The sequence below is a fragment of the Taudactylus pleione genome, unplaced genomic scaffold (assembly GCF_031769625.1).
Source record: "Taudactylus pleione unplaced genomic scaffold, aTauple2 ptg000792l, whole genome shotgun sequence".
Lineage (NCBI taxonomy): Eukaryota > Metazoa > Chordata > Amphibia > Anura > Myobatrachidae > Taudactylus > Taudactylus pleione.
Genome location: NW_028285194.1, coordinates 5676024 through 5700036, shown reverse-complemented (window position 1 = coordinate 5700036; position 24013 = coordinate 5676024). Strand labels below are relative to the sequence as shown.

Below are 24013 nucleotides of genomic sequence, written 5' to 3'. Positions count from 1 at the left end.
AAGCTGGGTACACACTGACAGATATATTGGCCGATCAATTGTTCGTGTGCCCGTCGGCCAGTGTGTACCAGCAATATGTCTGTAAAAGAAGTCGTTCATAGACATATCGCGTTGGCTATGCTGCACAGCCGATGGCAGATATATCTGCAGCGGCGTGACCTAGCTACATACCTCTGCTGGTATATCTCCTCTGGGAGCCCCTGACAGGGCAAGGAGTCAGGGAGTCCGTTTTGCAGGATCAAGCTTTGGGACAAGAGAACCCACTGTGTGACCGGTCAAGAGACATCCCGCTTTTCACACTCCGCTTTACCAACATCAATATCTACATCACACACCTGCTGAGGGATTGTTTCCAGTTTCTACTACCTATGGTGACTATACTCTATCAGATTGTCCTTTGCTTTATATTTTAATTTCAGTGTGACATTGGGACATAATTTGGATGCACTATTAACTTCAGTCACCAGATTATTTTTGTATTTTGATAACAGACGACTCCAATCTATCAGTCACATTCATTCAGACTGTTCTTTGCCTACATACAGTGTGACATTGGGATTTAATTTGGATGCATTATCAATTTCAGTCACCTATACCTTTGTATCTGATTACACCTGTTTGCAACTATTTAGCTACAAGCTTGCAATGCATACCATCGATAATTAATCCCATTTATGTGTTTTAATTGTTTCTATTTATTGAACTGCAGTTAATATTTATTTGTTTATTAAATGTATATGTTTATTCAATTAGATTTATGTTTTATGTATTGACATCAGCGCAGACACCTTTTTTCCTTTTCATATCTGTCCATCGGGCAGTGTGTACGGGCGGTCTGACAACAGCCGGTACACTTGCAGGAGAGGCCGCAGAGGAGGAGGGCGGGACAGGCCCCCCCAGCCAGCAGGACCCATGGCCAGAGACAGATGATGGTCGTTGAACGACCATCATCTGCAGATGTATCTGTTCAGTGTGTACCCAGCTTTAGTTTGTGATGATTATTGTACCAGAAATCAGACTGATTACATAAGTAAATTGATAAGATTAGGGGACATTTAGAAACTAGGAGGAAGAAAGGTGAAATACGGAATTACAGCAGCTATGGGCACAAAGGGCCAGATTCAGCTCCTGATGCCAGTGAGTAGATTAACGCAGTTTCCGGATTATGGGCAAACTGCGCGTGTGCAGGAATCGTTCTGTGCAGAACGGGTCCTGCGATCTCGCTTACAGATCCCCCAAGCCGCAGCATGAGTGACATGCTGAGGCATTTGGGGGTGGAGCCTGGCCTGCATTCCCAGAAACGTGGGCATGTTGCCCCTGTTTTCCAGGAGTGAAGAGGCCAGAGTCTGCGTCAGTGGATGCAGATTTTATGGCCTTACAAGCTAGCAGCCTAAGTTAGCTGAAGCTTACTCAGACTGGCCGGTGCTGCCGTCATCGCAACCAATGGTCACAAAGGTGATCCGATACAGCATCTACGGACACTGCACTCGGACCACTATTGCTGTCAGGAAGCGTCTGCATCCTATAGTCGCCTCCTCCAGTAATTAAATATTTGCTGGACGGTATTGTACAGCCGCTTCCTTGCAGCTGTGCAATACCGTCCACATCTGAATGAGGCCCAAAAGGGTCGTCAGAATGGCGGCAACCATCAACATTGCCATTTCTCCCAGGCACCCCATAGCAGTACGCAGTAAAATAATTGATTTTTAGCTATGGTATATTACCTCTATTTGTGAAACCACACAGCACAAATAATTTAATACCGGCCTTACACTTTGAACAAGTTTTTTTCGCATGGTGTTTGAAAATACAAAGTCTATTTGTCTTTTTACTCTTTTAAAGTGAAAAAATAAATGTAATTTGGAACCTATTATGCCAGATACCCAGCAACTTATTCCGGTTATAACTTTCATGGACCATCTGCACTTTCTGTTGTGCTGGGACAGCAGTGGAGCATTACAATAAATTCCTGAAACTGCAACTTTTTCCATGCTCCCAAACAATAAAATCCTCATGAGATGGATATATGGGCCACACTGTCTCAATAACACTCTGAGGTCCACTATATTTAAAACTTTCCCTGAGAACTGAAAACCCAAATGGGGCTAATTGAATAGATGTCATGTTGTAACAACACAGAGTTTATCTGGGAGTACAACAATTCTAAGTGATTTTCGTATAAAAGTATACTGCGTAAACCTAACAAGTATTGTAATTGTAGGTATTTAAACATCTCACATTTGACAATGTTTAGCTATATAGAAATTGCTATAAAATATACAATTTTCTGGTATAGTGAAGGTCACACAAGCACCTCTCTAAGCTCATAATTTGGGTATTCGCACTGAATTAGACACGAATGTACTTGTAAACCACTTCTACTGGGGTATATTCATACTGTACTGAAAAAAATTAAAAATACATTAACCAGGGGCAGGTAATGTACATTTGTCTGTGTCTTACATTTATGTAAGAAAACATTCATTTATTATATTCCAAATAAGATATGTGCAAACAATTAAAATTGATAATAATAATAATTGTGTATTTCAAGGGAAACAAGAACTTAGGAGCATACACAAATATTCAGAGACAAGAAGATACTTTTAGAACATTCATAGACAAAAGAGGTACTTGATAAAATATTTTTTTGACGACCTCTAAGTTAATTACCCCACTTGCAAATGGTACTTCCAAATTATACATGCTATCAGCTGGTGCAACTAAAATGTAACACATTGTAGCAATGAGAACATTTTAAAGAGCATGTACTGTACTTCTTATTCAAATAAAACTGTAAAGCAGGCCGGCCATATATCTATGGCCCAGATTCCCAGTGCCAATCCGATGTGCGATCTGATCCGCGGATTGGTGGCCATCGATGATCAACGGATCAGGAATTGTAAACATGTAAAAAGTCTGTGACTTGCTGATTCTGACCATTTTCAGGTCAGGATCTGGGAATCGAGATTGTTCAACATGTTGAATATCCTTGATTCCCTGACTTCAGCAGAACGGGGAATTGCGGCAATCAGTCGCAGATGTATGGGCACTTTCAGTTGAGAGGCAGATATTGGGAAAGCTCTTTCATGACATTTTCAACGATTATTTGGTAGAATAATTTCACTAGTTTCCACATCAGAATTTAACCTGTATTCATTCCAAGTTCCTCAAGGTCTCATGCCCTCATGAATTGCATTACAGGCAGAGGTGATATAATTAAGAACTGGAGGTCATGTGTTGGTGCATAGGTGCTTGATTTAAACATCAAACTCTAGTACAAGCAAGCATAGATTTATTGCCAGCCCTACACCAACTATATCACAGATTCTTAGACTATAATCTCCGGGAAATGTGAAGTTACAAATACAGTGTATTTGACCATTCTGCAGAATTGAGAACCACAGCAGAACTCAAATATTGTGGAAGAAATCATTTGAAGAGTGAACAAATGGAGAAGTTACTCTGAGCAACCAATCATCTTCTACCTATCTTTTATAGAATGTACTTGATAAATGCTAGCTAGAAGCTGTTTGGTTGCTATGGGTAACTTCTCCATTTCTCCATTCATTCCCCCTGTATCACCAGAACTTCACACCTCTGCAGAGCGGCAAAATTAAATTGGCACAGAATATTTCTGCAACTTTCTTGATACAAAACTTGCTGCAAATAGTTTTCTTGGGGTATATTTACTAAATATCAATTTTGATCAATTTAAAATCAATGAAAATTGATCAACATTGATGTTGTGTCTCTGGAGCTAAATCATACTGTCTGTTAGTAAATACTAACAAACTATTTTTATTTGCTTTTTTAAGTATTAGTAAATGTGTGATTTAGCCCCAGAAACACAACATCATTATTGATCAGTTTTCTTTGATTTACATCAATTTTAAATTGATCAAAATTGATTAAAATTGACCTAAATATACCCCCATGTCTTTGATCAATAGTATAAAGTGGCAAGGAACCATGCTTTTAAGGCACTGAGATGCCATAGAACTGAAAATTCAAATGGGAAAATTGCGTAGCTGTCATGTTGCAACAAACAGTTTGAAGAATTATACTAGAATGGCAAAATGGCAAAATACTTCAGAAACACTCCCAAATTCTGATTTTTTTTGGCTTTAAAAAATGCACTGCAAGCCCACTGCTTGTCTAATCATCAATGTACCTGTGCATACTGTATAGCCAGCAATGTCAAGCTATCACACAGATATGTTATCATGCATTTTGGGATGATGTCACTAACTCATTCAATATTTGCCATGCCATCAAAACCTGGCTACAAAGACGCAATCCTCGCTGAGTATGGCCACTCTTCTGTGTTATTACAGGGAGTCTACTGAAGTGAATCTGTACATTTATACCACGCATCATCAAACCCCTTGTTTTGTGGGACATCAGGGCCTCACACCAATATGTCTTTCTCTTAACTCTGGAAAATGCTGCATAATATACAGTAGAGGCAATAAGTTGCTATATATTTATATCCCAAGATCAGGGTAGGTGAGACTGAGGCATTTTTATCATTACAAAACACATTTTTATTCTTGAAATAATTAATTCACACGGGCTATTAATATGAACCGTAATTAACATTGCTCAAATTAGAAATATAAGAATCCCCAAAATTTGCTTTGCTGCAATTTATATGAAAAGTGCATCAAAATGTCTGACTGTTTAGGTCTACCAGCAAATTGATGAATCGCGCCTATTTGCTTATGGGGTCAATGGGAAATATGCCATGTGTAAGGAAATAGTTAATTTCTATAAAAAGATTAACAGCTCTATCCTTTCCTCACTCCAGTCAGGCCTATGCACCTTATAAGGCCTAGAACAATATCAGTCCTGGAGGATAAAGTATAGTCAATAATTTTTCAGAAAAGTGCTATTAACTGACCCAATCATTCTGATTCCCGCTTTGCTGTGATGCTGATTTACTAAAGCACTGGTTTGCTGTGATATATGTTTTGCTGTGATACTTGTTTGCTCTGATTATTATTTTGCTGTGACACTGGATTGCTGTGATATTGCTTTGCTGTGCCGCTGGTTTGCCATATTGCCATTTCTGCACTGTGTTTGTAACAAAGTCATTTTTGGAACAGAATTGTTCCTGATTTATGTCTCGACATGTAGCCTTTACAGATTCTATTTAGTAGTAGTATGACTTTTGTGACAATACCATCAAATATTTAGGGTGAAATTCGGGAAGAGGGATATACTGTAAGCAAAAGTACACAGTTGTTATGCTATTGTATAGGAAGAATGATCGTTTGAAGGACTGTAAGATCCATTTTTAAGGCTACAGGTGTGATACTGTTGATGCTTATTGATTGGTTCCTTTATGTTCTGTGTACTGTGATTGGCCTGATTCTCCAAAGACATTATTTTTCCAGAAACCTATTTTCCTTTGAGAATGGTGGCAAATAGTTAATATTTCTATAAATTTACGTATTGGCAGAAACAATTTGCCTGTCTTTAATGGCAGAAAAGAAGAGGGGAAGGGGGGGGGATATATGTGCACACGATACAAATATTTATAATAAACTCCATTAATTAACATGGTTTTTAAAGTAAGGTTTCTTAGTACATTTTTGATCAAGATGTTTGCACACCTACCACGTCACATTGAACCTTATAAGGTGGGTCCCCAACATCCCTAATACTGACACATTAAATAATGTATCTGTTTATCTAGGACTTACCTTTAATAGAGCCCCTTCTCTTGAGCTAGCACTCCTCCTACCTGCCCCAGGTGATTTTAATTGGTATGAGTCCTTTGCATTGCAGTACACACATTTAATGGGCACTATTAAAGGTAAGTCCTAGATAAATTATTTAATATGTCAGTATTAGGGATAATGGGAACCCACCTTATAAAGTTCACCGTGATGTGGTAGGTGGACAAACATGTTTGGCCAAACATGTACTAAAAAACCTTACTTTAAAACCCATGTTAATTGTTGGAGTTTATTATAACTATTTTGATCATTAGAATTCTTAGTGCTTATAGTGTGCACCTGCATCTCCTAACCCCTCTTTTCTGCTGTAGAACTACAGGTTTCAGGATGGTAGCACCTATTATTTTGTTTAAGATTAGGATGTGCAGCCCAGCCCCTCCTTTTTTCGGCTATCTTTAATGGCATCCAGGTGGACTCAATAGAAAGCGAATACATATTAAACACGCAAGACTGACTGTCACTTAATACAGAGTCCTTATCCATTCTCATTTATAACCTACCTGTTAACAGTATTATGAGAGTAGGAAATGTGGGCTGAAAACGCACATAAATACATTTATACTATCCTAACACACTTTTGGTTACATTATATTCATTTCTTTATATGTCTGACTTTATGTTTAATTGCTCATAATAAAAGTGGTAAGAAATTCACAATTCTTAAGAATGATATATGCTATGTAATTCAGCACTGCAAAAATATACTTAAAGGTGCAAAAATACCATCATCTTGTCCATTGAACCATATTAAAGTAATTGGCTAGTTCTATCACAAGTGCTTTTCACAAACTGCTTAACTCAGTCATTCAGGAAAAACGTTCTTTAACTAAATTTGTCTGTAACAAGATGACCTATTTTGAAATGATTATTATTACTATTATATGGTTTATACAGTAGAACTGTTGGCCATTTATGTCATAATTCCCAGGGGGGTCTCAGTTTTACCTTCTGGATAAAGATAACAAACACTTGCAAATTAGCAACTTCCTTTTCATTTTATAGATCAACATATACACCTTCTAAACACTGCTAAATAACACTAATGTGGCAAAATTAAATCTACTAAATAGGATTGGAAGACAATATACATGAAGTCGAGTACATATTTACTAAAGCATAGCAAAAATACATACATTGCACAAATGAAAGAAATATAACATTTTTAGGTGTATGATCAATACAGACTATAAGGACAAAATATAACCTGCTAAGCAATTCGGTCTGACCCGTTACCCAGCCTGAAAGGGGTGACATCACATTTTCAGTGAGAGGTGTAGATAGTGGATGTTATAATGGTAAGGAGTCACTGTAATGTGGCATAATCTGAACTGGGCACTGTAAGGTGGTATAATCTGAACTGCTCATTGTAATGTTGTATAATATGAACTGGAGGGCACTAAAATGTTACATAACAAGAACTGGGACATTGGAATTAGGCACAATAAGTGGAAGCAATATAGTGTGGCATAATATGAACTGGAGTCACTATTGTGTGGCATAATATGAACAGGGGTCACTGAAATTGTGCATAAAATGAACTGGGAACACTGTATGTCATAATGTCAATTGGGGGTTCTGTGTGTCATAATGTCTACTGGCAGCCCTGCAACGAAACATAATGTGAACTAGGGCACTACTATGGGTCATAAAATAAATTAGGGCACTGCTATGGGGCATAACATTAACTAGGACAATACTATGGTTCAGAAAATTAACTAGGGTACTATTATTGGGGCATAAAATTAACAACTGCTGTGGACCAGTGTCTATCTAGAAGCATTGGGAATGGGACTCCTTCAAAATGTTGCTATGGAGCCCACAAAGTTCTGGCTACGCCCCTGGGTTGCAGTGTTGTCAGAGTTGGTCATGCATGGGCAGATGCATGTAGGACTCGCTGGTGAGGCAGTGATGCTCTTATTGCCACTGCCAGTTAGTGTCACCAGGGAGTATCACTCAGCTGCCACTGTGATATTTTATTAGTGATTTGCAGTGATGATAGATTTTATGTCACCATGATAAGCCTTGCATATTTGGCTTATTATCTTGGTTATGACCAAGAGACTTAGGAGATCTTAAACCACTCTACAGTCCCCTCATCCATATGCTTTTAAGTCATATACTAATGGCTAGTCAAGAAATGCGCTTACACTCTCTGCATTGCAGTAAACTACAACATTGCAAAAATATGGTAGAAAAGTGTTCCCTGTTTACAGGATCACGTCCAGCTAAGCATGGGAAGAATGTTATGCCGGCAGCACATGTGGAATGTAATAGTGAACAAAGAAAATATGAATGTCAAAGACTGTAAGGGATCATCATATTTTGGCAAGTCCATATGGAAGGCAATTCAAATTGTGGTGAAACAAGTTGCAGGCTTCACTTTGGGAAATTAATTCCAATCGTTACAACACACTAATGCACGCTTACACCTACCCTACTTCCCCTATACTACCACACTAATTCACCCTCACACCTACCCTACTCTCTCTATACTACCAACACTAATGCACCAACACTAATGCAGCAACACCAACACTAATGCACCCTCACACCTACCCTACTTCCCCTATACTACCCACACTAATGCACCCTCACACCTACCCTCTCACACCTACCCTCTCTCTATACTACCCACACTAATGCACCCTCACACCTACCCTACTCTCTCTATACTACCCACACTAGTGCACTCTCACACCTACCCTACTCTCTCTATACTACCCACACTAATGCACCCTCACACCTACCCTACTCTCTCTATACTACCCACACTAGTGCACCCTCACACCTACCCTACTCTCTCTATACTACCCACACTAGTGCACCCTCACACCTACCCTACTCTCTCTATACTACCCACACGAATGCACCCTCACACCTACCCTGCTCTCTCTATACTACCCACACTAGTGCACCCTCACACCTACCCTACTCTCTCTATACTACCAAAATTAGGGCACAGCCACACATACCCACCTCTACCCATACTACTAACAATAATGCGTCCTCCCACCTACCCTACTCCCCCCTATATTACCCACACTAATGCACCCCCACACTGCCCCATTCTCCATTCTGAGCCATACCAACTTGGACTGTTTTTGTAGTATATCTAGACCTTTATAAAACTTTTTTTGGGGAATTTACACATTTAACACATACCTATTAAAATATTTTATACTGATATTGTCTACCTAATATTTAAGCGAAAATGTAATAAATCATACTGTGCAATATTCATTTCTGTACATAAGCAGTTTCTAGGTTGGATTTGCATTTTAGACATTTTAGGCACCTCACCATTAACCTAATAGGTAGATGGGGGTGGTGAGAAGAAAGTGGTAGTCGGTACAAAGTACCTAAGCCTCACTGTGGGCCTAGACCTTCCAAGAATATGTAACTACGCTCCAAAAAGGGCACAGTCACCCCCCCCCTTTACATACTGCTAAAGTACACCAAGGGGGTGTTGCCATGACCCCACACCTGGCTATGGCCATTCAAGTATCTAGGTCTGACAAATCTGCATACACACGGTCAGATTTTCTTCAGATCTGAACGATAACGATATAAAAAAATCGTTCAATCGTTCATACTTGAAGGAAAATCTGACATGTCTGAACGATGAACGATGCGCGTTCCCGATCGTCAGATAACGATATCTGACATCTGATGTGTTTGCAGTCAGATTTGGACGATTCCATTCATTTTAATGCAGTCAAAAATCGTTCATAGGGCCTGATTCAGAGCTGCACGTAAGCGGCCGCTCGTTCGCTCCGAGCGATGTTTGCCCAACTGCGCATGCATACGGATCGCTATACGCATGCGCGAACCAGTCAGTGCGGTCGAAATTCATGTGCTCACAAAATAGTGAATGCCTGATAATTTGAGTGACAGAATGAGGCGTATGTGGGTGGTAACAGGGGAAGGTGCTTGAAAACGGGGAGTGGAGATCCGAACGCAGGCGTGCTTAAAGGTCAAAAACGCGCGTTTTATGGTTGTGCATAATTAAAACAGCAGCGTCATTGACCACGTCACTGGGTTATTTTATAGCCAGAACTGCTCGCAAGATTGTGGTAGCAATAACCGACCACAAGAATAGCGAGCAGTTCATACGCTGGTCGATGTACTCGATTAATCTAATAAATAGCGGACATGACGTAGGATGCGAGCGGCCAGGGGGCGTATTTTTTTAAAAAACGACGCAAGTTTTGTTCGCTCGTTCAGACATAGAGGCGTGAACAGACCGCAAAGAGCGAACGGTTCATTTGAATAGCCACCCCCTTTTCCTGAACGACCATCCGCAAATTGCGTCCGGCTCTGAATCAGGCCCATAGTTCAAATCATTCAAATCGTAGGTCAAATCCTTCATCAAATCGATCAGATCGCTGAAATCATTTAATCGTTCATCTGACACATCTGACAAATCTGACAGTGTGTATGCTCCATTAGCAGCCTGTAGTAGGGAACATTGATTAAAACAAAAAGTTGTGGAAGAGACAGAGAAAGTGAGAGGGGAGAGATGTTGTTCTCACCACTGAATTAGCTCATCCCAAAAATTTTAAAGTAGTAAAAACTACTGCAAAGAAATTAAAAGTTAAAGTTTCAGTAATAACATATAAAGTAATATACTGTAGGACACAGTTTTGTTTGCAAAATTATAAATTACAAGGGAAAGCGTGTAAATGCCCATGAATAATTACTCTTTTTTTTCTCCATCAACTTGACAGGTGAATTACAATGAAATGAATAAAACAAAATAGTGTCCCTGTATAGTAACAGATCTGTGCCAATGGGAGATTGTTGGAAAAATACAGCTGTACCATCAATAAGGAGTATAATTGATGAAATGTATTACAAATCTGTCCCTTGCCTCTCATATAAATAAAAGCACGTGTCAATTTTATTCACCTGAGCTGCATGTCATGGCTATATCACTGCAGACTATATATAATTTATTGCTCCTCCTAGACAATTAAACATAGCTTCTATTATTTTTTACTTAACCCTATTATGATAATTAATGGGAGTTAATTGCTCTAGTCTTATAAACTGTTACATTGGCAGTATTAGGTTTAAATATATCCACTTTTTCTTTAATATAACATAATGAAGAAACAGTTAATATATAAATAGTGATGGCTGCTGCAGCTGCAACAGGTTTGTGTGTGCGCTCTCTAATTCCCTTCCTCCATCTCTCTCTCCCTCCTTTCTTCTCTCTCTCCTTCTCTCACTCACTCCCTCTGTCCCCTCATCCCTCGCAATCCCTTCTTCTCTCTCTGTCTCTCCCTCTCTCTTCTATCTAACTCTGTCTCCCTCCCCATCCCTCTGTCTCCCTCCCCCTCTCCTCCCATCTCTCCCTCCCTGTCCCTTCCTCCCTCTTTCTCTCCCTCACTCCCTTTCTCTTCCCCATTATTCTTTCTGTCTCCTCCCTCCCTCTCTATCTAATTCCCTGTCCCTCCCTCTTTCTCTCTGTCTCCCTCCATGTCCCTTCCTCCCTCTCTTCTCCCTCTCTGTCTACAATATATATATATTAAAATAAGACAGAACCTTGCGGTACTCCAAATGATAGAGGTACAGTAGCGAGGAGGGGGCAGAATCAGAAAAATGAACAGTGAAAGAGCGATTAGATAGGTAGGATAAGAACCAAGGAAGAGCTGTGTCCTTAAGACCTAGGGATTGTAGTGTTTGGAGACAGAGTTTTATTGATTTGTGAGGGTATAGGATCAAGATGAGAGGTAATAGAGTAGGAGGATGAGAAGAGTGTAGATACTTCCTCTTCATTTGTGGGCTCAAATGAAGAGAATGTGCAAGAGGGTTCAGGTAGGGAATTGAGCAGGTCACTAGCTGAAGAAGACCATATCATTTCAGATCTTATCAATCTTGTCCTTGAAATAGTAAGCAAGATCTTGTGCACAGATAGTAGCAGGTGGGTTTGGTGAGGGAGGAGTAAGAAGCAGTTTAAATGTATTAAAAAGTCGCTTGGAGTTAGAGGCTTGAGCAGAGATTACAGATTGGAAATATATTTGTTTGCCTTACGCCACTGACGTTTTACTTTACGTGAGAGTCTTTGTAGATGTCTTGTTAATTTAGAATGCCACAGTTGACATCTAAGTCTACATGGAGTGTGATGGGTGGCTGGAGCTACTTCATCGAGGGCTTTTTCTAGAATCTGGTTCAGGTGTGATGCAGCAGTCTCAGGAAAAGTAAATGTAGAAATTGGTGACAGTATTTGTTGTAGAGAAGTGGATAGTTGTTGAAAATTAATAGCATTAATATTTCTGTGGGTTTTAGGAGGTTTGGATAATTTCAATGACATTGAGGTTGATGTAATGGAGGAGAGTGTGCAGGTGATAAGGTTGTGATCTGGGAGAGGGAAAGGAGCATTATATAAATTAGAAACTGAGCATAGTCTGGTGAATACAAGATCAAGGCAGTTGTCCTCCTGATGATTAGTGGAGTCAGTCCTTTGGGAGAGGCCAAGAAAGGAGGCTAAAGAGAGTAGTTTAGAGGCATGAGGAGATTGTGGACTCCCAATGGGGATATTAAAATCACCCATAATGATGGTGGAGATGTCTGAGGATAGGAAGTGAGGAAGCCAGGCAGAAAAATGTTCCAGAAATTGTTGGGGTGGTCCAGGTGGGCGATACTGTAGATAGCAGCATCTCGCAGAGAGAAAGGGGTGAAAATCCTGATAGAATGTACTTCGAATGATGTAAATGTGAGTGAAGGTACCTGTAGGAGAACTGTGTATGTGAAAGATTAAGACAGTAATATTCATACCCCACCTCCTTTACTATTGCCAGGCCTGGAGGTGTGTGTGTGAAGTGTAGGTTACCATGTGAAAGTGCAACATGGGAGACAGTGTCTGATAGTGTGAGCCATGTTTCTGTTATCACCAGAAGTTTGAGGTTAGTTGAAATAAAGAGGTCATGGATGGATGTTAGCTTATTGCAAACAGTACGTGCATTCCATAAGGCACATTTTAGTGATTTGGAGGGCGAAGGGAGGCACGCAATATTTATAAGGTTAGCTGGATTTATAGTTCGTTGTGGGGGTGGCATGTGGGTCAGGCCTGGATTTGGTGATACTGTATGTCACCAGCTAATAGAAGCAGCAGGAGAGAAATATAAATATATTTGTTGGATTTGTATGAAAGATTTTTATGGCAACAGGTTGTGGATGTTATTGTCAATGTATATAGATAAGTTAAAAGCTCATGTGTGTGTTTATAAGAGGAGAGTAGATTAATGAGGTGGCAATATGTACAGAAGGATGAGCTGCAGGGAGAGTAAAGGATGTAGTAGCCTTAGAGATAATTCCATGGAGTGAGATTATAAAAATAAGTTTTTGATACATTATGTTGTTTAAATGTTTTGAGAAAGAATCATAAACAAACTGCTTTTGAGAAATGATGTTGTAATTACCTGGTCTTAAAGGTTGTTCAATGTTTGTTCATCTGTTTTTTTAACTGTTCAGAAAGCAAACTTAGTTTTTCCACACTTTTGCCCTCATTCAGAGGCGCTCGCAAGAAGCGAGCGCTCGTTCTGAATGAAGGCGGCCGCTTCTTTTTTTAAGTGCGGCCTCCTGGTCGCTTCTTTTTTTAAGTGCGGCCTTCTGGTCGCTAGCTAAGCTGTGGGCCATTGCGCGTGTGCAGGGCCTTAACATTGACCCGGTTGCGAGCGTTTGCGACCAGGTCTGAATGAGACCCTTTGTGCATAACCACATCAAACTGCAAACCCTCAGCAAGCTGCCCTTAGAATGATTGTTAAGAAATAATATGGCTGATTAAGACACTGGCCTACATCTGTGCCAATTGGTCAGCTGATTGAAATGCATAATTGATCAATGTACAGACACTGCACTGTGAGTTTAAGTAAACAGGCAGTATGGCACTATAAACTATGCTTCAGTAATTCATAAAAAGATGCACATACAGATGAATAATAGCATAGGTTGAAAATGCTGGTTGGAAGATGCACATACGTTTAAAACATATTCCTGTTTTAAATCATGTTACTGTACATACATCTAAAAAACATCCAAAATTCGACCATATCTCACACAAGACACTGATCTTCCTCGCCAAATGTTCATCATCTACTGCACCGCTCTGTCAGTCCCTCCATTGGTTGCCGGTTTTCTATCGTATTCAATACAAAAAAATTTTACTTTACACATAAGGCTATTAACCAAACCACACAAACATACATCTCTTCACTCCTCTCAAAATATCTCCCAACCTGACCTCTCCGCTCACCACAAGATCTGCGTCTCTCATCCCCGCGCATTACTTGCTCCCATTCACAGTTACAGGACTTTTTTCAGGCTGCACCCACTCAATGGAATGCCTTACCATGCACAATAAGACTTTCCTCTAATCTCCAATTCTTCAAGTGTACCCTGAAAACTCACCTCTTCAGGCAAGCTTATCAGATTCCAGAACCGCCCACATAACCTTCATAGCTTCCATCCCCTTTTCACAGTACACACACAACCTCACACATAGTCTTTCTTTCACATCCTCCTGACATTTGTCCAACATTCCCGTGTGACTGGATTATGCAGCTCGCACAGAAACTCTGCATTCTGGCTAGACCAAAATGCAATATATAGCACCTATCCTTGTGTATCAATGCCTATTTCCCTATAGATTGTAAGCTTGCGAGCAGGGCCTTAATACCTATATATCTGTCTGTTATTACCCAGTTTTGTTCTATTAATGTTCCCAATTGTAAAGCGCAACTGAATATGCTGCGCCATATAAGAAACTGTTAATAAATAAATAAAATAAATATATATATATATATATATATATTAGAACATGTAGAGGGGCACTCAATATTCCAATGTGGTAATGCCGGGGTGCCTTCCTTGGAACAATGTAGTTTTCACACCCTGATGACAAGACCGCACAGGTCTTGAAACGTTGGCAAATAAAGTCACTTTTCTTTCTTAACATAGTCCGTGGAGTGCCGCCTGTTGCTGTTTTTTAACAGACACCGCATTTCTATATATATATATATATATATATATATGCGTGCACAAATGCCGGGTGTGACCTGCCATTAGCAATCTGAAAGGGGTATAACTTGCCCCGGGGCCCCCACAAGCTTTAATCCGGCCCTGCTCCGAGCAGTCATATGTAAGGATCATGACTACAGCGGGTTCCATTCCTGGGGGCATTATAAGTACTACAGTACTATGTGGGTGAATGTGATGCGAGGCAGTAGGGGTGGAGGTTAGTAGCACATGCCTGGCATGGCAGGTCAGTTAGATATAAACAATCTATGCAATCTCCTCCTCCCCTTCCTGGAAACTCAGGAAGCAATATCATCAAGCTGGTGCATCCTGTATTTCCTGGCAGTGGTGACCTGGAGCGATTTGACAATGTTAAAAGAAGCAGACGTTGTTTGGGAAATATCTCTCAAAGTGGTGATACAGATTTTACAAGGCAACAGTCCAAAATCACTGCTGTTGCAGCTGGATTAGAGCCATGTAATGGCAGTGTTACCTGGCGTAACCTCTGTGCCCAAACAGGGCTGGGTGAACGTGACAGCAGCTTTAGGTTCTAGAAAAAAGAGGGGGAGTATTCCCATATGTTTTGATTAACTGGGGATTCAGTCCTTGGTGTCAACAGAGGAGGAGGCCTGTGGTTAGAATAGGGTGCAGTTATCCCTTAACCAACCTGATTCAAGTGGGACTCTGGCGTCTGTAAGATGCAAGAAACCAAAGGCTGTAACGCAGCCGGGGTTTATACAGATGAGTCGCTGGGGGGGGGGGGGGGGGCGGGAGGTTTGCCTGCCTTTCCAGGGGGCCGGGAGTGGCACCTAATTTTCAGGAGGCTCCCTGACGAATCAGAAGGGTAGGCAAGTATGGAAGGGACAGAGACAGACTTGAAAACTAGCTGGCATGGAGCTCCTACAAATGCGGCATGTAAGAGGCTGCAGCTCACTTCAGGTAGTAGCACATACAGCCTGACAAATGCTTTGTTTCTATTACTTAGACATCATGATGTAGTGAATAACCCTAACAAATAAGCAGAAGTGAAGTAGTAGAACCTGGGACTTGACTTTTAGCAAGAAGAGCAGTTTTAGTTTGGAGGAAAAGGTGTGCACTAGGCTTAGGTGATTCCTAATTGCCAAAAATCTGCAAACAAAGGTCAAATCCAGATGTGATTATTTTGTATGACGATGCTCATGACTGGTCAATATGCATAAACATGTTGTAGATTTAGCACAGTTGAACATTATCTTGTGTCAAAGAATTTAGTGTGTATCTTCATAACGGGCCATTTATAGAAACATAGAAATATAGAATTTGATGGCAGATAAGAACCACTTGGCCCAGCTAGTCTGCCCTTTATTTATTATATTATTATAATAATAATAATAATAATAATAATAATAATAATAATAATAATAATAATAATGTCAAATAGGGGTATCGTTAGTAAAGTGCAGGTTTTTAGAAGTGGAGTTGTTGAGCATAGCAACCAATTAGATTTTACTTCTAGAAGATAATAGCTAGAATCTGATTGGTTGCTATGGGCAACAGCTCCACTTCTATAAACCCGCACTTTAGTAAATATACCCCATAAACTTTATTTAAGTAGCACCAACATTACGCACCACACAAATGCATCAACAATACCCTACTAGCATGTTTTTGGACTACTTGCAGTCCTGTTTGGTTTGCTATTGTTAACATCATTGAGCTGAAAGCTGTCCTCACATCTCTCCAGGTTTCTATAAACCACTATATTTAATTTATAACAGTACTATATAAGCACTAAAAACTTGCCAATGTGTAGACAGAACCGATATTCAGTCACTCACCAAGGGGCCTATTTATCAAATAATATTTGTGGGATATTCTCCTAAAACACCCTGTTTTGGGGGATTGCAGCAAATATTAGGGATCCCCTGAATGTATGAAGGATGGGCAGCAGCAGATATCTCCAGAGCTTGGCCTTAACAGTATAACGCCTTCTCCAGATGGCGTTATTCTATAGTAGCCAATAGGCTACTATTTTGCAAAAGTTAACAGGAGAGGATTTCTCAGTAACCCTCCCCGGCAGTGGCCGCCAGATGCTAAGCCACAGACGCACGCTATGGGCGACTGTCGCCCGCCTGCGTATGCATCACAGTGTGCGTGTGCAAATCAGTCATTGCGAACAGGAATCGTGCGCTCTTAACTCAAAGACTGAGTACTACTTTGAGTGACATTGCAGTTTGTGGGTGGTAACAAGGGAAGGTGCGTGTGAACGGGGGAGTGGAGCTGCGAACGCAGGCGTGTCTGGGCGTCAAAACAGAGTTTTAGGTCTGTGCATGATTAGCATGGAAGCGTCATTGTACACATCACTTGGTTGTATTTCAGCCTGCAGTGATCGAAGTGCTTGCAGTGGGGTAGGGTCTACCTCAATTGCTGCGTGCAGCTCCGATGGTTCTCAAAGGTTATGATTAATCATACACTTCCTGGAGATGACGTGTGCTAAGAAAGAAAAATGGGCATCTTTATACCGGCGTGCGCTCACTCTGCCGTCGCTCTCTAAGACATAGAGGGCGTCCTTACACCAGACAGTGCCATTGTGGAATTTGCATACCCGGCCCCTTTTGGCAGCAAGAGCGTAGCTTAGCGTCCGGGTCTGAATCGACCCCTTAAGTGTCTTACTTACTAATTCTTAATGATTACTGTCTCCAGAATGGCTGTCCCCAGAATGTGTTGGTTATGTGTGCACTTTAATGGGATAAAACTTAGAAAGATCTACTGTATAATCACTGTTTTAGCAATGTTGTGCTATATTAATATATTGAAGTGTAGAGGCATCAACTACACAAATATTTTTTTCTTTGGGGGGGGGGGGGAGTTTTCAAAATACAGGTTGAGTCTCCCATATCCAAAATGCTTGGGACCAGAAGTATTTTGGATATCGGAGTTTTCCATATTATGGAATATTTGCATACCATAATGAGATATCTTGGGAATGGGACCAAAGTCTAAACACAGAGTATATTTATGTTTCATATACACCATATACACACAGCCTGCAGGTAATTTTATACAATATTTTTAATAATTTTGTGCATCAAACAAAGTTTGTCTATATACACAAAATTAATTTAGGTTTCAGATACGCTTTATGCACACAGCCTGAAGATAATTGTATACACTATTTTAATAATTTTGTGCATTAAACAAAAGTTTGTGTACATTGAACCATCAGAAAGCAAACATGTCACTATCTCAGTCATGTTTAAAAAATTCTGCATATCGGATTATTCCATATTTTGGAATATTTGGATATGGGAGACTCAACCTGTACTACACATCACCAGCGTTCTCACCTCCAATCCATGGGATTTACTATGCAGCAGTTTGAAGGGAGAAAATCCAAACCACCGGTGAAAACCTTTAAATCTCATGTGGTTTATCCAAAGATGCCAGGTAAGAACAAATGTAAAATAGATGTAGAATTAAATAAAAAGAAGAAAAAAGCCCTCCCATTCCTTCTGTAACAGCCTGTGCTACTCAGCAGTGGTCTCAGTCCCCTGGGGGAGAGAGTCGTGTACAAATGTTAAAAACTTGGAAAGAGTTAAAATATAGTGGCAGTACGGTTGTCGTCATTGGCAAATTTTATTCCCCCAATAAAGTCCGCCACCTGCAGGGGCTGCCAAGCAGTGGCAGTGACTTCCCATCAGGCCCATAGAGAGCTGGCACAGCCCCCAGTACTTTTGGGGGGTGGCCTAATAGCGGGAGGTGTGGCCACACCCTTTTAGGAATAAATGAAAGGAGGGACCAATGCAACTTAGCATCTCTTGGTGTAGGGACTTGTTTGTTTGCTCAGTCGCAATCTAAAGGATTTAAGATGACAAACATGGGACTGTTACAGTCAGAGGACTATAATGTTTCTTACACCCTGTATTTATGTTTGTACTTTCTGTCAGATAAAGTAGGTCAACAGCATATGGGGTTTGAGCTATCTCACATCCACCTAATATCATCAAAATATCACCTCGAATAGTACATACAATCAGATATAGAAATCAAAGTAGTTGGGAGAAGGACAGGGACAGGGACAGGGACAGGACAGGACAGGACCTGTCTCGTGCACCAAGAACTTAAACCAATGCTTTAGAGGTGTTTTTAGCAGAAAAAATTGCTATAAAATATCTGTTTCACTAAACCACACTTAGGTAAATGTGTTCCAAATGAATGAAGTGGAAGCATACATTTCCTGGTCAGCAGTCCTGTGACCCTGGTGAAAAAAATTTCATCTAATCTGTGGTTTCTACAAGCGAACTGACCAACTGTGTAATGAATGTCTTTATTATTCTAGATTCCCTGTGCAGAATACAAAAGGGAAATTAAATTGCTTTGCATAATTTATAACTTAAATAAGCCAATTTTGGCTTTAAATATTTACTGCAAGGCACAATTTGCTTACATCTACCTAATAGACAACAGGGTGGTAGATTTTTAAATAGTTTACTGAAATGATGCTTCAGGTCCCAGCAAATAGAGAATAGAGAATTTACATATTTAAAACTAGAATACTGTAAGATACTGTACTTGTAGATTTTGTGAGATTACTTAAGATATGTATACTTCCCAATTTGTAAATTTTACACATTGCAGTATTGAGCACACGTTTTCGCTTAGAGATGGTGCGTGTATAAGAAAAGGATGGTTGTCACATGGCACGGGAGCATGGCCATATCTCACTGGAGCATGCCATGCTTTCAAGGGGCATGGCCATTGGTTCAGAAGCACTGGACAACCTACCAGACATTTCCCTAAAACACCTCTACAGTGCTGAGTGTACCAGTCCTTGATACACCCAGGATTGAAGAGGGCACACTTCCCAGCTGTCCTCGAATTAGGACATACTGTAAGTCCTGAACTGCAGGACTCACACCTGTATCAACATTCTGGACATGCCAGCAGACAATGAATAAGAAACATATATATTGAACCACAGATTATAAGAATTTACAGTAGGTGGAAGCATCTAGTATTTATTTGGGTAAACTAATATTCGGCCTATCAATTAGCTAGAAAATGGTGTCATCATTAGGCACTTCATGTCTCAGACGTCACTGGTCTCCAAAGCTGCAATCAGGAATTGTGGAACCCAGCACAAAAGAAACAGCCACATTTCTACTCCACAACCACCCTCCTCCCCCTGCCTTCCTGGGTTACACAGAAGCATAGCATGGAACCATGGTGTTCAGAGAAAGCACATGCTAAGATATATCTCCAAAAATTAAGTGGGTCATATATGCCTTGTACATCCTTAAGACAACCCCATGTGTCCCCCCAGATCTCCCCACATGTCCATTACATGCCTCTCAGACTTTTTCACATTTCATCAGATCTCCCCACATGCCCCTTAAATGCCCATCAGACCTCATTAGCCCTTCACATGCATATCAGACCATCTCACAGGCTTCTTACATGCCAAAGACTTTTCTACATGCCAAGAGACTGGGTTTAACGCATATAGAGGGAGACATCACCACCTACTATCACTGACTAACCTCATGGCATCATCACATGAGCTCCACTGTCACTGATAATAGTTGTCTCTACCTCTCTGGGTCTGGTGATTCAATTACTTAAGTCTCATGGCTCATGGGCACTGATATACCTGGTCATAAACTGCTTCTGATTCACAGACAGACTGTCAGGATCATTAGCCAAGCTGTGCAGCCCACTGATGGCGGCCCTGCTGATATCACTCATTTTTATATAGTGTTCTGCACAAATCTATTGTCAATCACTGTCTGCTTTCTTAGTTTAGTTCCGTTTAGTTCCGCTCTCTTTGCATGTCAATTTGGTGGCGGTATCCAGTCAGCTGGTTTACATTCGGATTGTGAACACCAGAATATCGATGGGTTCTGAATGTTGACGGTCAGACATGGACTTTAGGTTGACAACCAATATGTTGAGATGCAAAAAGATCGACATTGTTAAAATGCCAACATGTTTATAATGTCAACATTTTACATGTCGATACCAAAATGTCAACATGTTTTTTTTGCTTTGTTTTCGGGTAAATGTTAATAATAGGTTTAGGGTTAGACTTTGGTATAGGCTTACAGTACAGTAAGTTTAGGGATAGAGTAAGGGGTTAGGGTTAGGTAAATGGTTGGGATTAGGTTTATGGTTAGGGATACAGTAAGGGGCTAGGGTTACGGTTAGGATTAGGTTTAGGGTTAGCAGTTAAGTTCAGTGTTAGGCTAAAATAAGCAAAACAAAATGTTAACATTCTGGTGTCAACAGGTTACATGTCGACATTATGAACATGTCAACATTCTAGCCATGTCGATATATTGGTCGTCGACCTAAAGAACATGTCGATATTTTGACGGTCGACATTCAGAACCTGTCAACATTTTGAATGTTGACTATTAATACCACACCCTTGCTGACATGGAGTGATACCACACCCTTGCTGCCATGGAGCTAAATAGAGTGCTCTCCCCCCTTATTTTGTTTTTGGACCCTGTGTTCTGTCGCTGATGGAAGATATATCAATAAATACCTGCACTCCTGCACTCCGAGAGGGAAACAGACATCTTATATATACAGACAATAGCTGGGTCCCCTCCCTGTGGGCTGAGGCTGTTGGGAAGGAGCTGCAGTGAGGAAGATGAAGATGTCTTTGTTATCATCCTGCTCTGCCATTGCTATTATTACTGTGGTATCTGCTGAGCGTGATGTGTCCTGTCACCACTGTCTCCTGCCGGCAGCAGTCGTCTCTTACACAGGGGGGCAGAAAAAAGTGCAGCTGCTCCCTTTTAGCATGTAAGCTGCCCAGGGTGTGGAGGACATGCAGTGACTGGGGTACTTGCTCCCTGTGCCCCTCCCCACTGGCTCTGGCTACATGCAGAAGCAGCCAGTAAATGTATTTGCACCCCCTGCATTGCAACATGGTTTGTCCGGGTACAGAGCTACTTGTTCAGAATCAGGCCCTATGTGTGATACTGAGCGTGAACCTGCATTTTTCAGAATTTGTACTTTGTTGATATATTTTATAGTACCTTCCATAATGGCTGAATATCACCACATCCTCCTTCATTTTTAGTTTAACTTCTGATGAACTTATTTTTTTTCAGCCTCAGTAGTCTGACATTTTATTCTCTATAGAGCACACTGACTTATTTCAGAAGCCAAATGACAGCTCAAGTGTAAAAATATATTAATTAGTGCTGTAAAGTTTACTTTTGTTGTTGTGGTTGTAGATTATTATACAGAATATTGGAATAATGCAACATGACTCCATTTGAATGTAAAAACATATTAAAAAATTTAATGAACCACTAAACCCCACAATTGAAATATATGAATTTAAAATAACTTTATCCACTAAAACTCAATAACTCAAAAAGTTAAAATTTTATCACAGTGTTCTGATGAGATCTATTGCAGGTCAAACAATTGAGAATGCAGTCATCTGTGTTACTGGAGCATCACTGGCTCTGACCCAGTGTATGAATTCACCAGTCCATACAGTACATTTCAGCAAAGAAAGTATGCCAAGTTGTCAGTCACACTGTGTCTGCTTTATTGGCAAATTACCTATCTCCTAACATGACAACCTACTTTAGAGGAGTGAAGCAGAACTTGGTAGACATATTTCATTAAGTATAAAATACTCAGGGCCTGATTCAGGTTGGTTCTCAAGGCTGCGTTCGCACGCACCCGCTCACTGCGAAAATATGCTAATGAATGCAATCGCACGGCAACCGCAGCTCTATACCAAGATGCCCACCACTCTATAAAGCCACCCAGTTCCCATGACATGCATCTGCAAGTCAGCAAAACCATCGGTAACATCGGACCCATACGCACAGATATGGTTAACCATGACCTGCTGCACAAACTGGTAAACTTCCTGTCGGCAACTAGATCTCTGGCTATGTATACAATTGCAGGGGCTTAATTATGTACGCCCCTGTAACGGAGTTCAAACGCACAGTCACGCCTGCGTTTTCCCAACCACCCCCCTCTCCACCCCAAAACGGTCACTTCCTGTCAATCACTGGGTAATTGGACTGCGTGCTTACAGCTATCGATTCCCAATCGCAGCGGTCGATTCGCGCATGCACAGGATGCAAACATCGGCCAGCTGCGTGCGAACGCAGCCTTGCGAACCAACCTGAATCAGGCCCTCAGTTCTTTTAAAATATATTATTCAGTTGATTAATACATCTTTTAAAGGATTGTAATTTCAAGAAGCGGTATCAGCTGGCCTTTAAAATGTTGGTGCATTTAATTTGTATTCAAATAAAATCACATATGTCCCTATCATCACTAAAGGAGTTTCATAGCACAGAGCCAATCTGCATTCCCAAGCAGCTGCCTCTTCTGCCTACCACTTTTATCTGCACTTGATTAGTGGGAGTGCTTACAGAATATTAATGTTAGAATAATGTTTACTCATATAGTTATTGTGACAACTAATGCACTGTTTGTGTTTTGTAGCTTTGGAGATAAAATGAAGGTACACTGTAAGATAAATGTGTGATTCTTTCACTACAAGAGAAAGTTAGGTGGACTAGACCTGGATTAAGCAAGAAAATAAATAGTATTTGCTGTTTATAATAATAAAAATAATTATGAAACAGTGTTAGCTAGCAAAATGTAACAATTTTTTGTCCCAGACCTTTTCTGCCATTTTTCAGCCTCGAGAGTAAATTTAGCCTTCTGGCCTAAAAAAGGTTAGTGGTCGTCACCCAGCAATTGCAATTTACATATGTTCTTGTAATATATGAATTATCTTTCCGACAGTGCATGTTTAAGCAACTGCATAATAAAATGCGTAAAGAATCAGTCAAGACTATGAGCATACCTTGAAAGGTACCACAGTGTCGAAATGCGTCAGTAGTGGGGAAAAGTGATGTAGTGATCCAGGTACGAGTTAACATGACAGCTGTTAAACACAAACTACCTCTGTACCCTGGGACTTACATCTGGGGACTTTCTGTCCATGACAAGTGCCATACATACTTTATTCTGATATGCATGCACACTCACCTGAGGTAGGATACTTTGTTATAGTCTTATTATTTTATATGAAATGTATTTTATAAATGTTTTACAATTTGTAATAAATGGTTATACACTATGTGGATCCCTTGCTTTGTGTGAGGTACATCGATTTGATTAAGAGCGGGAGGAAGTTACTACTGGAGACACAAGCTTATTTCATATGCGAGCTGACGAGGAACAATAACCCCATGTTGGAATACTATTTCTTTGTGTTT

The 24013-nt window shown here is 40.5% G+C and overlaps 1 protein-coding gene across 4 annotated transcripts in view; it reads right to left on the bottom strand.

Annotated features, from left to right (window-relative positions):
• EDIL3 (EGF like and discoidin domains 3) overlaps window positions 1-24013 on the bottom strand; it is a 681338-nt gene that overhangs the window by 322586 nt on the left and 334739 nt on the right. The window lies entirely within an intron of this gene.